General features: G+C 45.5%; 1 protein-coding gene across 3 annotated transcripts in view; it reads right to left on the reverse strand.

The window, feature by feature from the left end:
- Window positions 1-2,940, reverse strand: part of OGDHL (oxoglutarate dehydrogenase L) — a 109,935-nt gene extending 106,995 nt beyond the window's left edge. Inside the window, exon 1 of one of the 3 annotated variants that reach the window (XM_074958735.1) lies at window positions 2,816-2,940. The gene's annotated coding sequence lies outside the window, so the exon portion shown is untranslated. Of the gene's footprint in view, window positions 1-2,118; window positions 2,240-2,635; window positions 2,759-2,815 lie in introns of those variants that run through there. The other 2 variants (XM_074958736.1, XM_074958737.1) reach the window with 2 other exon arrangements.
- Window positions 2,941-6,000: the final 3,060 nt, after the last annotated feature.

A 6,000-nucleotide genomic window follows, 5' to 3' on the forward strand; every position in this document is an offset into this window, starting at 1 on the left:
TTGACATTGACAAGATTGTCAATTACCACAGCCCTGTGTCTAATCTTCCTTTTAGAGGAAGCAGAGGTGGAAGGGAAAGGTTGTGGCACAGTAGGTCTGGTATCAATGGTAATCTTCTGATATACTGATTGTTTTAATTGCTCATTAGACTTAAGTATGGCATAGACTGTACTGACCTCATTCTCCTCCTAAAACACCAGGTGTATTTTGTGGTTCTTTTAGATCTCTGTGGTATAAAGTCTCCATGAAGAACATTAACAGTCTGGCCCAAGCTTCAGAAAAACATCTGTCCCTTAGCATGGTTAATTTTCAAAATGCATTCCATGCAACTCCCTCTTAAGAGTTTCCTCAACAGCATAATTCTCTATAACATATGGTTGGTGCAGAAGAATGGATAAAGGTAGAAAAAACCCCATAGAAGCTGGTGCCTTATAGATATTTGAACTGAATAAGAGAGGTATGAATAAGTAGCCTTGGATCACAGAAGCAGATCGGAGAAGAGGGAAGGGAAGGAGGATTGCTTCAGAAAAATGCTCAGACATCACTGCAAAACTAAATCCTTATTTTTTCCTGCAGAGAGGAACTGTACTAAATGTAGAAATATCCATTTCCCTTAATGGTTTTGGTTGTGTTTGTTTTTTTTTGTTGGGGGGGGGGGTAGCCAAACAATTTATTCACACACAATAAATACGTGAAGTCCTCTATATGCAAGCAAAACCCAATTAACACATAGTGGAAAAAATAAGTCAGGAAATGAAAATACTACCCTATCTTTTACAAACAAACAAAACATACACACACACACACAAAGCCAAGTTGGTATGTTTTAGTGGACAATAAAGTTGGTAGCATCACAATAATTACTACTATCACCAGTTTCCTGGAGTAGTTAGGACAAGTACTTGAAAGAAAGGAGAAGGAAAGTCACTTTTGTTCTTCAAAGGCTTGTCTACACTACCACCTAAGTCAATGTAATTTATGTCATTCAGGGGTGTGAAAAAACCACCCCCTTGAGCGACGTAAGTTACATCGACTTAAAGTGCTGTCTACACCGCACTATATCAGCGGAAGACGCTCTCCCACCAACTTCTACCTCTCATTGAGGTGTTGACAAGAGAGCACTCTCCCGACAACATAAGCGTGTCTTCACCAGACACGCTACATCGGCGCAGCTGCATCAATGTAGTGCGGTAGTGAAGACAAGCCCTCAGTCTCCTGTGTGAAATGTAAATACATTAACCTACCATGACCACTGAACACAACCATGTCATCAATCTGTTATTCACCTTGCCCAAGATGGGATAATTATAGCTAATCAGATTGTCAAACCATTCATAGTGATGTATCAAAATTTAGCATAATAATAAAGGCTAAACAGACTTCTCTAATTGTTTCAGCCCTGCAGGCCTCTCACTTAAAGGCCCTCACTTTGGAAAGCTAGTAATCAAGTTAGGATCAGCATTACCATTCTCTTTTGCTTTTCAGTACAACTCTTGGATGAATAAGAGAAGGGGGGAATTTCCTTTACAGATTCAGGATTAAATTAATCCTAAGGGCACAATTAAAAATATATTTCCATTCCAAGTGCCAGATTGTAAATACCTAGCTCTTATATAGAGCTTTTCATCAGTAGATCTCAAAGCACTTTACAAAAGAGGTAAGCATCATTATTCCCATGTTGCAGATGAGAAAGCAAGCACAGGAAGGTGAAGTCACTTGCCGAAGATCAGCCAGCGGGTCACACTGAGAATAGAATCCAGGTCTTCTGAGTCCCAAATCTGTACTCTATCCACAATGCCATACTACCTCCCATAGAAGTAGATGGTATTATGTAATTACATACGGTAGTCTAATCATGAACTTTAGAGAAAAACTTGAATGACCATTTAAGTCTCCATCTCCTTGCAAACTAAAGTGATAGACAACACTATTAGATTGTCTTTTTCAATTTATTTACTCTTTTTCATATTTGTGCTGCTGCAACCCATAGGGAGGTCACACAATGCAATGCAGAGTAGTCAAGGATTACTTGAATACACAGTAGTAGCCAAATTACATTAGTCCAAAACATATGTACCGTCTAAAGCAGAGGTGACCCTATTAATTTGGATTACGTACCTGGCTAGACTACAGCAACTCAAGTCCATCATCATAAACACCCAGCTTAGCCACCATGGTCCAGAAGCAGCCTACTGTAGGCAGTCTGCTCTGCCTGGTACACCAGCACAGCAACATTAACAAACAGGCACTTATCCCTAAAATGCCGCCCCACAGAGCCTTTGCTGGCCAAGGAATTCTGAAGAGGATTTTTATTTTTCATCCAGCCTTTTCCCACCCCCAGGGCAAAGCGAGAGGCCCCACCTGTGCCCAGAGTGACCCATACCCGAGGTGCCCAGGCCTTGTCCATTAAAATCAATACTCTGCTTTACAAAGGTATTTTGCACACCCTCCTCCTCCAGCCAGGTGGAGTTACCTGCCTCTTCTCTAACGTGCAATGCCCAGCTGATCCCCGCCAGCCCCCTCTCCCCACACCAGGCCGCCTGCCCCACCTGGGGGCACAGCCTTGACAGACGCCCCTTGGGCCCAGGGCACGGTCTCCCCGCGGGCCGCTCCGGCAGCCGGGCGGGTGACAGACCTGTGCGAGGGGTGGGGAGGCTCCGGCAGGTCCTGGAGGCGGCGCGGCGCGGCGCAGCCCCCCCAGTTGCCGGGCCGCTACTGAGGAAGAACTGCCCTGACCGCCGCAGCGCCAGCGCGGGGGGGGGGGGGGGGGGGGGAGGTCTCCCATCCGCGGGGCGGGCGAGGAGGGGACAATTACCTGTGTCACGTGGGAGAAGGATGGCCGCGCGCTCGGAATCTATACTCGGCGTCCGCTGGGCGCGGTGAGGTCATCAAACGGTGGGTGGGAGGGGCCACGAGGGGAGCGAGCGAGCGCCTGGCGCTGTCCGCAGGGCGGTGCTGGAGAGGCAAGAGAAGGCGGGAGAGCTGGGAGCGCCCACCTGCCCTCCGCCCCACGGGACCCCGCCCCCGCCAACCGCCCCACGGGTCCCCTCCCCCGCCAGCCGCTCGCCCCATCGGCCAGCAGTCTCCCCCTCCGTTCCACGGGACGGGACACTCCCCCGCAAACTGCATCCGCCCCAGGCGCTCAGGAGCATCTCGGGTGTCCCGTTTTTTTGCATCTCAGAGGTGGCAACCCTACCATCGCCTCCTCTGCCTTGTGGGACCCTCTCCAACTCATGTCCCCTCTGGCCCAGGGGACCCCTCTTTCCCTCCCCTGCTTCTCTCTGTGGGCTCTCTTCTCTCAGCTGTTCCCACTCTGTGGTCCGCTTCCCCTCCCCTCCCTCCCTCTCCCCCCTGCACCGCTCACCTCACTGTCCTCAAGCTACTCGCCCTGTCTCTGCATCCTCCACCTAATGGCGGTGTCTTCACCTCCTTCTCCTTCTCCCTCAACGGCCCACTGGCTTAGACGCTGCTGTAACCCCACATCAGTCTCAGCACTTGTGAGAAACCCTGTTTTTCTTGGGATGGGCTCTCACTCTTACTTACTGTTCTCCAGCTGAGGGGTTTCAGAGTTTGCCATCCCCTCTTCACCACAACAGCCATGGCAGAACTCTGCTCCACAACCGGTGGGGGAGACTTCACAAACACTAGGGTGTTGTTTACTAACATCCATCAAACTAGTAATAATATTACAGTGCCTTGTCAAGCCCTTCTCATCAAAGGATGCCACAAAGGTTTAAGCCTTACCATGCCTCCTTGAAGAGAGGTAAGTACCCATATCACTGATAATCAGCCATGCCAGTTCTTCACCATTTGCTTGTATGTTTCATCCCCTATCCTTTGTCCATCTGTGGCTTTAGATTGCAAGACCTTCAAGACAGGGACTGTCTCTTTTCTGTGTTTGTACTGCGCCCAGCACAATGGGGTCCTAATGGGGCACTACAGCAATATATGTACTTACTACTGCTAATGAGATAACTGACCTGAGGCACAAAAGGCTTGGTTGTGTCAGTGTGTAGTTCTGATCACACCAGTGTAATTTTATTGAAGTCAGTGGCCCAGATTCTCTGATGGGCACTTCAGAGCAAGGTGACCCAACAAGGGAGTCAGTTGTGCACTTTGATTTTCAGGCTAGCTCTACACGAGCACAGTTTATAGCAGTCATGAGGCTATGCCAGCTATTGACAGCCCTCAAAGTGCCATCCACTAGTTCAGGATTACCAGAATATTGCTTGCCTTAGTCACATCCCCTCTTCTCTCCTGTCTTGCACCTATGCTGGGGATTGTATGTGAGGTGATGTAAGAGCAAACTTACTCTACATTGGTTGGGGACTCCCCTACAGTGGAAAAGTCCTTAGCTCTGAACATCCAGCAGTTTCTTTGGCCCCTTTACTCCCCACCAGCAGAACAATGAGGCAGGAGCAAGCCAGAGAAGTTGTCTCAATATGATTGATTCTAATCTCCTCCAATTGTAAATCAAGACTATCTCCCTTGTAGTTAATGGCATTAAGGGACTGTAAAAAACACTGTAAGAAAGATCAGGATCAGGCCCACAGACTTCAGTAGAGCTAATCAAGATTTAGAGTGGGGCGATCAAGAGCAGCATCCATTCCAGTAAGATTAATTGCCCCAGGTCAAACAGGAAATCAGTTTCAGAGCTGGGAGTAGAATTCAGATGTCTAACCACTGGTCCTGTATTCCTATATTTAATGTGTCTAGTTGAAAACTTTATAAGGCAGTGTTGCTTATGTATCACACTCTGCTGTCACTACCTGTTACAGTCATGTAAAGGACAACATGATAGTATTATACGTGAACAAGCTAGGAAAACCAGGAGCACAGTCCTCATGAAGGATCCCCAGACTCTCAGTTGGATAGAACAAAACAAAATCAATACATGCAGCTCAAATCAAAGGGTCTTTAATAGAAGAGATGACTAGGCAAGACAAAAATTAGAGAGAAAGTAGTTTCAACCTGGAGGTTTTCAGGTGGTTAGCAAGGAAGATGGGATTACTAGAGATGAACCTGTTTGCATCTACATAGAACAACGAGGTCATAAAGTACTTCTTGAGGCAGCAAAATCCTAGGGACTGTTATAACCATGAAGTTGCCACTATATGCCTTCTTAACAACACTAGTTAGCTTCAAAACTCATGGCAAGAGCCAAATATTTAATTTGGTCTTAGTCCTCATTCAAAACACGGAACACTGTTAAACTAACAGATGGCATAGAAGGGTCCTTTGATCCTTACCCAGCAATATTTCATTAAAGATAGACTACAAGTGTATGTGCGACTAATGAGTAGATAAGAAATATGGCAGGAAAATTGGAGGAAAGCAGGAAGATTTAAAATGCAAGGTCTTTACTGGAATAGTGGGAATGAATTACCAAAAGCTACATAAAAGATATAATATGTTTTGAGGACATTTATGCTTTTCTATCCAATATTGGTATGAAATGAGACAGTTCTAGACCTTGACAAAATGATTGGAAACATGTCTAAGCCCTTATAACTATATGATTAGCCCTGTTTTATGTGCCTGAATATACAGTACAGGATAGTATGGCAACAAGATTTTGATTTTTCCTCCTGCTGTCATTTTTATTTGAGGAATATATTCCAGGCTTCTTTTTATTGGATTTCTTCGAGCTACAAATATTTATGTACTTTCCTTGATTATATGTAAAGTTGTATATTTGTTATTTCAACTGTCCTTGATAAAACTACAGAATAACATGCAACCAAGGTCAATCATCTATAGAGCCAACTAAAATTGTTACCTCAGCTTACAATTGACACCATGGCATAAATATCCACATGCTTCATAATTTTCTGGGCAAATTGAGGTAGGATGGAATAATGGAAAAAATTGTACCTGGATAAGAAGGGAAGGAGGATGGCGAGAGAGTCATAATTTATTCTACACAAAGAGTGTGTTACAAAAAATGATTTAATCAGGGTCAACTTGACTTCAGTAATAAGCAAAATCTGAGACAGGAAG

This window comes from Natator depressus, chromosome 7, assembly GCF_965152275.1.
Source record: "Natator depressus isolate rNatDep1 chromosome 7, rNatDep2.hap1, whole genome shotgun sequence".
NCBI lineage: Eukaryota > Metazoa > Chordata > Testudines > Cheloniidae > Natator > Natator depressus.